The sequence below is a fragment of the Ranitomeya imitator genome, chromosome 4, assembly GCF_032444005.1.
Source record: "Ranitomeya imitator isolate aRanImi1 chromosome 4, aRanImi1.pri, whole genome shotgun sequence".
NCBI classification, from domain to species: Eukaryota; Metazoa; Chordata; class Amphibia; order Anura; family Dendrobatidae; genus Ranitomeya; species Ranitomeya imitator.
This window is the reverse complement of record NC_091285.1, coordinates 442,912,294-442,924,213: the sequence shown is the minus strand read 5'-3', so window position 1 is coordinate 442,924,213 and position 11,920 is coordinate 442,912,294.

The window sequence follows — 11,920 nt, the reverse complement described above, 5'->3', positions numbered from 1 at the left end:
GAAGTCCTTCATGTGTTTCTTAGCAAACTCTATGCAGGTTTTCATATGTCTTGCACTGAGAAGAGGCTTCGGTTGGTCCACTCTGCCATAAAAGCCCGACTGGTGGAGGGCTGCAGTGATATTTGACTTTGTGGGACTTTCTCCCATCTCCTTACTGCAGCTCTGGAGCTCAGCCATCGTGATCTTGGGGTTCTTTTTTACCTCTCTCATCAAGGCTCTTCTCCCACAATTGCTCAGTTTGGCTGGACGGCCAGGTCTAGGAAGACTTCCGGTGGTCCCAAACTTCTTTCATTTAAGGATTATGGAGGCCACTGTGCTCTTAGGAACCTTGAGTACTGCAGAAATTCTGTTGTAACCTTGGCCAGATCTGTGCCTTGTCACAATTCTGTTTCTGAGCTCCTTGGCCAGTTCCTTTGACCTCATGATTCTCATTTGGTCTGACATGCATGGTGAGCTGTGAGGTCTTATATAGACAGGAGTGAGCCTTCCCAAATCAAGTCCTATCAGTTTAATTAAACACAGCTGAACTCCAATGAAGTACAACCATCTCAAGGAGGATCACAAGGAAATGGACAGCATGTGACTTAAATATGAGTGTCTGAGCAAAGGGTCTGAATACTTATGACCATGTGATATTTCAGTTTTTATTTTTTATAAAATTAGCACAAATTTCTAGATTTCTGTTTGTTTTCAGTCAAGATGTGGTGCAGAGTGTACATTAATGTGAAAAAATGAACTTTTTTGAATTTACCAAATGGCTGCAATAAAACAGAGTGAAAACTTTAAAGGGGTCTGAATACTTTCCGTACCCACTGTATATTATAACAAACAGAAAAAAACAGAAGGAACAGCTTAAATAAGAACAAAATCTTTATCTGAACATTAACCTGGATAATAGTGGCATGTACGTCATCAACATTGAATGGCAAACCATATGGGGGTAGAGAAAGCTGAAGGAACCACTGAACATGGATTATAGAAGAAAATAGATGATGGGACACTGGTACAGATAATATAAAATTCCTTTATTGAAAGGTGAATGGCAAAAGTTGGCACTGTATGCAAGAGTGCCCGCACAATTAAATGAGATAAAAAGGGGCAGCTCTAAACAGCATCTAATTAATGCAAACAAATAGGGGACCACAAAAAAAGGTTATAAAAAAAACTGCTAATTTAAAGGTGCAAAATATCTCTGAAAATAATCATAAGAAGGAATACATGGGGCACATATTAAAGTTTATATAAATATGAAATGATAAAGCATTGTTTAAATATAAATAGCAGAGTGCCCAGCACGTTATACATGAATATCAAGCAGATGCAGGTGGTACTACCATTCTATAATACACCCATATTAGACCAAGTCTGCAACAATGCAAATATATAATCTATGGTGTATAATGTCAGTCAATGTACTAGTTAGAAAAGAAAGCGAGTAATCATAAGGAAAAGATGTACCGTACTTACCGCATTAAACACCTAGAGATGGAGGTATGGATGAAGGTAGTATACATAACATCAATGGATGTTACCTGGTGGTGGTCCAGTGGTGGTCCCCGTTTCGAGGTGTGGCACACACTCCGAAGAGTGTTTTGGAACTGCGTCCTTCATCGGCTCCACAATCATGGGGAATACTTCTGACTTGATAGATGTCCAGAAGGCAGTCATGGACACACGCCACAAGGAAAGTAAATTTTGCATTTAATTTGGAAATCAAGGTCCCACAGTCTGGAGGATAAGTAGAGAGGCGCACAATTCAAGCTGCTTAAGGTCCAGTGTGAAGTTTCCACAATCAGTGATGGTTTGGGGAACCATGTCTTCTGCTGGTGTAGGTCCACTGTGTTTTATCAAGACCAAAGTCAGCGCAGTCATCTACCAGGACATTTTAGAGCACTGTATGCTTCCCTCTGCCGAGAAGCTTTTTGGAGATGGAAATTTCATTCTCCAGCAGGACTTGACACCTGTCTACACTGCCAAAAGTAACAATACCTGGTTTAAAAACAACAGCATTACTGTGCTTGATTGGCCAGCAAACCCACCTGACCTTAATCCCATAGGTTATGGGGTATTGCCAAGAGGAAGATGAAAGACAGCAGACCCAACAATGCAGACGAGCTGAAGGCTGCTATCAAAGAAACCTGGGCTTCCATAGCACCTCAGCAGTGCCACAGGCTGTTCGCCTCCATGGTATGCTTTCCTCATTGGAGCACCTTCTATCTATGGTATAGCTAGGCTCCTATTGGGCCTCTTGATGAACCGCATGGACGGGGAAATGCATCGAGGCGAGATCTCCTACATGTGATAAGTCCCTTTATTTTCACTCCCTCTGTTGGTTGTGTATACCTTTTCTGTCTGTATCCTTCACATTTGGTTACACTTCATATTTTGGGCTTTGTGTTGATTGCACCATGATGTGCCTCTTTCCCACAGAAGGAATTTTGTTTGTTCCACAAGGGCAATATACCTGTGGTTGTTATTAAAGGAACACCGTGAATCTGTGAACTTATTTTTTCAATTTGTATTATTCTGAAGTATACCTTATGGTTTATTGATTTCCTGGTTACACGAAAAAAGATTATTTCTAAAACATTGCTGTATTACAATTATTTCCATATTTATAATTAATTTCTTCTCTAAATCCATGTTTTCCCACCTGTTTAGTACAGGGAGTACTAAGGAGAGATTGGGACAGTCATCGCTGAGTGTGGGCACCAAACAATCTTTCTTCTTAGGGTGCCAACCTCCACAGTTAGGCAGTGATCAGTTAGGGTTAAACAAGGGACCCTTGAAGTTGCTGTATTGATATTTTCAGTCTATGTGTTTATTAAAACCTTTATTTTTATTTTTTTGAAATTGTGTGTATTCTAACACATTTTTCTGGTCTTACGCACTGGGCGGTGTTTTTTTTTAAGTAATTATTAAAATTTATACATTAAGGGATTATATGTGACATAAATTTGTTATTTTTCTGTCGTCTTAAGACGTCTTTTTTGCAGATGTACTGTCAAGAGGAAGATGAGAGACACCAGAACCAACAATGTAGACAAGCTGAAGGCTGCTATCAAAGCAACCTGGGCTTCCATAACACCTCAGCAGTGCCACAGGCTGATCGACTCCATGCCACGCCGCATTGATGCAGTAATTGATGCAAAGGAGCCCCGACCAAGTATTGAGTGCATTTACTGACCATATATTTCAGTAGGCCAACAATTCGTATTTTAAAATCATTTTTCAAGCTGGGATTATAAATTATTCTAATTTACTGAGAAAATGACTTTTGGGTTTTCATTAACTGTAAGGGATAATTCATCAACATTAACAGAAATAAACACTTGAAATAGATCATGTTGTAATGACTCTATATAATATACGAGTTTCACTTTTTGTATTGAAGAACTGAAATAAATTAACTTTTTGATGATATTCTAATTTTGTGAGAAGCAGCTGTAATATCCTGACTCTGTAACCTGGTACTATCCCTATTGAAAGTCTTAATTTGTATGGAAAACTAGAATTTCATCTAGGTATATCCAGCCTGAATTACCTCTGGAATGTAACATGGGAAGGTGTAAGACGCATTGTTGACACCAAACATCCTACTATTCTAATGGTAAGTTCTGCTTCTCCATTTGTATTGTTTTGGAGCTACTGATATAGATTGAAAAGCATCTTTGGAATATTTCTCCAGATCTATTTCTTTTTGCTCCTCCAAAAACCTAGTCTGTCTTGCTGTCCATGTAAAAGCTCTTGGACTTTAGGAACCGGTTTGCAGCCTTTACATTTGTAAGACAGGTCTTACCGACCATTCTGCTTTCTGAACAAGGAAAAATGTGGTTCATCCAGCTATTTTTCCCCTTCCCTACATCTACTGGAGAAATCTTCCCATGGCCATGTAGAGACACTCCCTAACTACACATTTTAGAACCATGTTTCATTACATTTATGACTCGGTGAGTCAGGGGACCAAATAGATTTGTAATCTTGCACATATTTGATCAGTAGTCTCATTGGAAGCTATTGTCACAGTGACTGAATGGAGACATTGGTCTATTTCTGAGGCAATAAGGGCCTGACAGTCAGGAATGCCAATAAAATTCCTGAGAACTAAATCTTCTTTTATTAATGGAGAACTGAGAGAAGGCCTGCACTTCTGAGGAGTCGGCTAGTGTAGCTGGAAAAAATCTGAGTCCCATAGCATGATTATGGCCATCTCAGTGGGTCTTGCAATTACGTTTTTTTATTGTATCCATGACTGCAAAGGGAAGCTGCAACCTGGACCCATCAGCTGTTACTGGATGGCTGGTCTCTGTAAGGGCAGTCTCATACGTCCAGATAATTCTGGTACCGGAAAAATCGGTACCGGAATTATCCGTGTCCGTGTGCCGGTGCGTTTCTGTGGCACATCAGTGTGGCACACGTTCGGCACACGTGTGCCGCCTGTGTGCCCACTGGGTACCACACGCACCGTGCAGGAGACAGCGCTAAAGTTTAGCGCTGTCCCCTGCATCTGGTGCTGAAGCCGCGATTCATATCTTCCCTGCAGCAGCGTTTGCTGTAGAGAAGGGTTCACAATCAGTGTCTGCGGATGACACCACTGCCTCATCCCCTGTGCTATGTGCTTGCCAATCCTCTGTCCATGACGCAGGCGTGGAAGCTTCCTGCCCTGCACCTGTCATTGCACATTCACAAGCACCATCATCAACCATGTCCACTTACTTGTGCAAGCTCCGCGTTCAGCTGTCCTGACGGCATGCTGGGTGAACCTAGTGGAAGCCAGGACCGGGTCAGAACCTGTGATGGCACACGTGCTACTGACACCGAGGATTGTGGACCCTAGTTCTATCAGCGTTTCCGCCACCTCCTACACCAATTCTTTTACCCCCCCCCCTCACCATCTTCCATCTCTGAATTGTAAACCATATCAGTCGCAAGCTGGAAGCAATGAGTCTGTGATGTGGCAACAGGCTCTGCTGAAATTAATTTGTTTAGGTGACAAACAGCACACCACTGTATACTTGTTGAAAGGTATAACAGACCTGTCAGATCTGTCGCTCTTGCCGCTGAATCTACAGCTAGGCATGGTCATGTGTGATAATGGTCGTAACTTGGTGGCGGCTCTGAAGCTTGACAAGCTTGCACACGTACCATGCCTGGCCCAGGTGCTCAAATTAGTGGTTCAGCAGTTTTCTGAAAACAAACCCAGATTTGCCTGAGCTACTTGTGAAGGTACGGCATGTGTGCTCCAATTTCCACAAGTCAGTTACAGCTGCCACCGGTTTGGCAGTTCTGCGGCAGCGCTTACAAGTGCCAGCTCACTGACTGGTGTGTGATGTGACCTGTTGTGAATTCTGTTGTCGGGCTCCCTCCTGTGGTCATGAATGGTACTTCAGCTGGTTCTGTCCATGGACTTCCTCTGGTGGGTGTTTCTGAGTTTCACAGGTGACGAGGTTAATTCGTTAGCTGCTGCTCTATTTAACTCCACTTAGATCTTTGCTCCATGCCACCTGTCAATGTTCCAGTATTGGTCTAGTTCACTCCTGGATCGTTCTTGTGACCTGTCTTCCCATCAGAAGCTAAGTTCCAGCTTGTATTTCTTTGGTTTGCTATTTTTCTGTCCAGCTTGCTATTTAATTTGTTGTCTTGCTTACTGGAAGCTCTGGGACGCAGAGGGAGCGCCTCCGCACCGTGAGTCGGTGCGGAGGGTCTTTTTGCGCCCTCTGCGTGGTCTTTTTGTAGGTTTTTGTGCTGACCGCAAAGTAACCTTTCCTATCCTCGGTCTGTTCAGTAAGTCGGGTCTCACTTTGCTAAATCTATTTCATCTCTGTGTTTGTATTTTCATCTTTACTCACAGTCATTATATGTGGGGGGCTACCTTTTCCTTTGGGGAATTTCTCTGAGGCAAGGTAGGCTTTATTTTTCTATCTTCAGGGCTAGCTAGTTTCTTAGGCTGTGCCGAGTTGCATAGGGAGCGTTAGGCGCAATCCACGGCTATTTCTAGTGTGTTTGATAGGTTTAGGGATTGCGGTCAGCAGAGTTCCCACGTCCCAGAGCTCGTCCTTATTATCAGTAACTATCAGGTCATTCCGTGTGCTCTTAACCACCAGGTCCATTATTGTCCTGACCACCAGGTCATAACAGTGACCATGGGCCAGAACTCCACATTACATATGTTGGCAAGGCTTTGTGAGAAGCAGACGGCAGTAGATGAATGCCAGATCTAACATTCCTGTCAGTATTGAGGTCAGCCTCTATACATAACAACCCACGAGTGGGCATGGATGTCTGACATCTGTGAAATTCTACAAAACTTTGAAGACTCAACCAAGATGGTGAACGGCGATAGCCATAATCAGCAAAACCATCCCGCTTCCGTGTCTACTCAAACGCTTGTGTTACACCCCAGGAAGCCGGTTGTTACAGTGGTATTGCCTTCTCACGGGTAGGGTGATGCCATGCCTGGAAGCGACAAGGATCCCTTTAACAGGTAACATGACACTTGAATGCTGTTTGAACCTTTAAATGTTTGCACTACCTCAGTTCCAGAAAATGTTCATTGTTTTGCACTTTATTAAAAGCGTTAGCCAGAGAAAGTTTATCCGTAAGGTGAATTGTATTTTATATTTCAGACACTTTTAACCCCTTTACCCCCAAGGGTGGTTTGCACATTATGGACCGGGCCAATTTTTACAATTCTGACCACTGTCCCTTTATGAGGTTATAACTCTGGAACGCTTCAACGGATCCCAGTGATTCTGACATTGTTTTCTCGTGACATATTGTACTTCATGATAGTGGTAAAAATTCTTTGATAGTACATGCGTTTATTTGTGAAAAATTGGAATTTTGACGAAAATCTTGAAAATTTCGCAATTTTCCAACTTTGAATTTTTATGCAATTAAATCACAGAGATATGTCACACAAAATACTTAATAAGTAACATTTCCCACATGTCTACTTTACATCAGCACAATTTTGGAACCAAAATGTTTTTTTTTTGTTAGGGAGTTAAGGGTTAAAAGTTGACCAGCAATTTCTCATTTTTACAACACCATTTTTTTTTGGGGGGGGGACCACATCTCATTTGAAGTCATTTTGAGGGGTCTATATGATAGCCAAGTGTGACACCATTCTAAAAAACAGCACCCCCCAAGGTGCTTAAAACCATATTCAAGAAGTTTATTAACCCTTCTGGTGCTTCACAGGAATTTTTGGAATGTTTAAATAAAAATGAACATTTAACTTTTTATCACAAAAAAAATTACTTCAGCTCCAATTTGTTTTATTTTACCAAGGGTAACAGGAGAAAATGGACCCCAAAAGTTGTTGTACAATTTGTCCTGAGTACACCGATACCCAATATATTGGGGTAAACCACTGTTTGGGCGCATGACAGAGCTCGGAAGCGAAGGAGCGCCATTCGACTTTTCAATGCAAAATTGACTGGAATCGAGATGGGACACCATGTTGCGTTTGGAGAGCCCCTGATGTGCCTAAACATTGAAACCCCCCACAAGTTACACCATTTTGGAAAGTAGACCCCCTAAAGAACTTGTCTAGATGTGTTTTGAGCGCTTTGACCCACCAAGGGCTTCACAGAAGTTTATAATGCAGAGCCGTAAAAATAAAACAAAAATTTTTTCCCACAAAAATTATTTTTTAACCCCCAGTTTTGTATTTTCCCGAGGGTAACCGGTAAATTGGGCCCCAAAATTTGTTGCCCAATTTGTCCTGAGTGCGATGATACACAATATGTGGGGGGGGGAACCACTGTTTGGGCGCATGGGAGGGCTCGTAAGGGAAGGAGCGCCATTTGGAATGCAGACTTAGATGGAATGGTCTGCAGGCGTCACATTGCGTTTGCAGAGCCCCTAATGTACCTAAACAGTAGAAACCCCCTTTTGGAAACTAGTCCCCCTAAGGAACTCATCTAGATGTGTTGTGAGAGCTTTGAACCCCCAAATGTTTCACTACAGTTTGTAACGCAGAGCCGTAAAAATAAAAAATCTTTTTTTTCCCACAAAAATTATTTTTTAGCCCCCAGTGTTGTATTTTCCCAAGGGTAACAGGAGAAATTGGACCCCAAAAGTCGTCCTATTTGTCCTGAGTACGCTGATACTGCATATGTTGGGGTAAACCCCTGTTTGGGCACACGGGAGAGCTCGGATGGGAAGAAGCACTGTTTTACTTTTTCAACGCAGAATTGGCTGGAATTGAGATAGGACGCCATGTCGCGTTTGGAGAGCCCCTGATGTGCCTAAACAGTGGAAACCCCCCAATTATAACTGAAACCCTAATCCAAACACACCCCTAACCCTAATCCCAACAGTAACCCTAACCACACCTCTAACCCTGACACACCCCTAACCCTAATCCCAACCCTATTCCCAACTGTAAATGTAATCTAAACCCTAACCGCAACTTTAGCCCCAACCCTAACTGTAGCCTTAACCCTAGCCCCAACCCTAGCCCCAACCCTAGCCCTAACCCTAGCCCTAACCCTAGCCCTAGCCCTAGCCCTAATGGGAAAATGGAAATAAATACATTTTTTTAATTTTTGCCTAACTAAGGGGGTGATGAAATGGGGTTTGATATACTTTTATAGCGGGTTTTTTTAGCGGATTTTTATGATTGGCAGCCATCGCACACTGAAAGACGCTTTTTATTGCAAAAAATATTTCTTTGCGTTACCCCATTTTGAGACCTATAATTTTTCCATATTTTGGTCCACAGAGTCATGTGAGGTCTTGTTTTTTGTGGGACGAGTTGACGTTTTTATTGGTAACATTTTTGGGCACGTGACATTTTTTGATCGCTTTTTATTCCGATTTTTGTGAGGCAGAATGACCAAAAACCAGCTATTCATGAATTTTTTTGGGGGGAGGCATTTATACCGTTCTGAGTTTAGTAAAATTGATAAAGCAGTTTTATTCTTCGGGTCAGTACGTTTACAGCGATACCTCATTTATATCTTTTTTTATGTTTTGGCGCTATTATACGATAAAAACCTTTATAGAAAAAATAATTATTTTTGCATCGCTTTATTCTCAGGACTATACCTTTTTTATTTTTTTGCTGATGATGCTGTATTGTGACTCGTTTTTTGCGGGACAAGATGACGTTTTCAGCGGTACCATGGTTATTTATATCTAATAAAGTGATGTACCTGAGTACATGTAGGTACGCGCTAGATATTAGCCAAGAAAGAGCCACTAATAAATAAATAAATAAGATGAAGTCTGTATAGGTGATCAATGAAAAAAGTGCAACTAATCGGTTTATCCACAAGAGTCTGTAGTAACACCAAGGGTAAGTAAAATGAATAATGTTCGTAGGTGTTTACTACCTCCTGTCACAAGTTGCGCATCTCCCGATGAAGTAGAAAGCCGCGGTGCTGCCGCTGTAGTTCCAGTGAATTCCAAAGAATAATGCGAAATACAAATCCAAACTGGTGGCTGCCCCGGCCGGTAGCAGCCACCTAAAACTAACCTCTGGGCTGGGACGGAGTCCTGCGGTGCCGGACGCCGCGTGGAGTGAAAGCGGTGAGTCCGGATACAGTGCAGGACCTGCGTGACGTAACTGGTCACGTGACCGTAAACGAAGCTACCTCACTCCCGGGCTTCGTTTACGGTCATGTGAAAAACACCTACGAACATTATTCATTTTACTTACCCTTGGTGTTACTACAGACTCTTGTGGATAAACCGATTAGTTGCACTTTTTTCATTGATCACCTATACAGACTTCATCTTTTTATTTATTTATTAGTGGCTCTTTCTTGGCTAATATCTAGCGCGTACCTACATGTACTCAGGTACATCACTTTATTAGATTATTTATCACCAACTTGGTGTGGAAGTTGGTTTGGTATCGCAGCAAGGATTTATAGCTTTTTAACACTTTCGCGCCACCATCAATATACATTTTAGCGTTATTTATATCTGTCTTTTTGATCGCGTGTTATTCCACTTTTTGTTTGGCGGTATGATAATTAAGCGTTGTTTTTTGCCTCGTTTTTTTTTTTCTTACGGTGTTTACTGAAGGGGTTAACTAGTGGGCCAGTTTTATAGGTCGGGCCGTTACGGACGCGGCGATACTAAATATGTGTACTTTTATTGTTTTTTTTTTTTATTTAGATAAAGAAATGCATTTATGGGAATAATATATATATTTTTTTTCATTATTTAGGAATTTTTTTTTTTTTTTTTTTACACATTTGGAAAAATTTTTTTTTACTTTTTTACTTTCCCCCAGGGGGGACATCACAGATCGGTGATCTGACAGTTTGCACAGCACTCTGTCAGATCACCGATCTGACTTACAGCCCTGCAGGCTTCACAGTGCCTGCTCTGAGCAGGCTCTGTGAAGCCACCTCCCTCCCTGCAGGACCCGGATGCCGCGGCCATCTTGGATCCGGGCCTGGAGCAGGGAGGGAGGTAAGCAGTTGCTGCTGGGGGCTCAGGGAAGCCCGCAGGGAGCCCCCTCCCTGCACGATGCTTCCCTGCACCGCCGGCACACCGCGATCATGTTTGATCGCGGTGTGCCGGGGGTTAATGTGCCGGGAGCGGTCCGTGACCGCTCCTGGCACATAGTGCCGGATGTCAGCTGCGATAGGCAGCTGACACCCGGCCGCGATCGGCCGCGCGCTCCCCCCGTGAGCGCGGCCGATCGCGTATGACGTACTATCCCGTCGGTGGTCATAGGGGCCCACCCCACCTCGACGGGATAGTGCGTCTAATGTCAGAAAGGGGTTAATATATGAACAAGTAAAGCTATTTTTCACCTTGTATTATAGTTATATGTAACGTTGAAGGAAGTAACCTCCCATAAAGGGAAAAAAAAGTTATTTGACCTGTTTTAATGCATTTTAAAATTTTGCATGTCTTAACCCATTTATTGTTTATATTTTTTTCCCAGTCCGGGAGTACTGGATTTAACTGAGGGGATGTAACACCTCAGGAAGCCGGTTGTTACAGTGGTATTGCCTTCCTCACGGGGAGGGTGATGCCATGCCTGGAAGCACAAGGATTCCTTTAGCAGGTAACATGTACATACAGCACAGTCCTGATTCCAGGCCAGAAGGGAGAGCTCTAGACCCGGTTTGAGGGTGGTCTACCTATATATTTTGGCTAGAGGAGGAGTTAGGAGAGTCTGTGAGGAGAGCTGGAGCTGAGTCGACATTCGGCTATGCAGCTCCTGACAGGAGAGTCAGACAGTCTGTAAGAGACAGTGAGGGCAGTAGGAGCAAAGGAGGAGAGAAAAACTGGAGTGGAGCTGCGAGTGGGCTCACTCTAGGATCAAGCGCAGAAACCGGAGGCCGAAATTCCGAGGTTGTAGGGGTAACCGTGTGCCCTACAGCAGAAACCAGCGGGCAGGAGATTCCAAGTCTCCTGGCCACCATTACGCCTGAAGGCACCACGAGAAAGGGCACCTGTAAAAAAGGCTCGAGTTGCCTGCCATGCGGGTAGTGTCCACCTAAAAGGACAGAGAGAGAGAGAGATAGGACCTTGTATGAAGCCTCAGTCAGCAAGGGACTGAGAACACAGCGCAGTAAGGAAGGCTTCCAACCCCACTTGGCTAGGGAGATTCCGAACCGCTTCCAGGCTGCCCGCACTCCAAAGACCACCTGTAACCTGTACCTGAACTGCATCAGTAAAAAGGTAAAGAGACTGCAACCTTGTATCCTCCAATTCTTTCCTGCATTCCACTGTCAACCATCCTTTCCAACTACACCAGGAACACTGGGGACTAAGCTCTACCTGCGAGGAGCTATACCATCTAAGCTGCAATACCATCATCCCCAGTAGACCCCTTTAAGCAGCGTCGGCCATCCCTGGCCGAATACCACAAATATTCCTACATTTGGACTTTATTCCCATTTTCATTAACCCCTTTTACTGGACGCCCAGGGCCACGGACCGG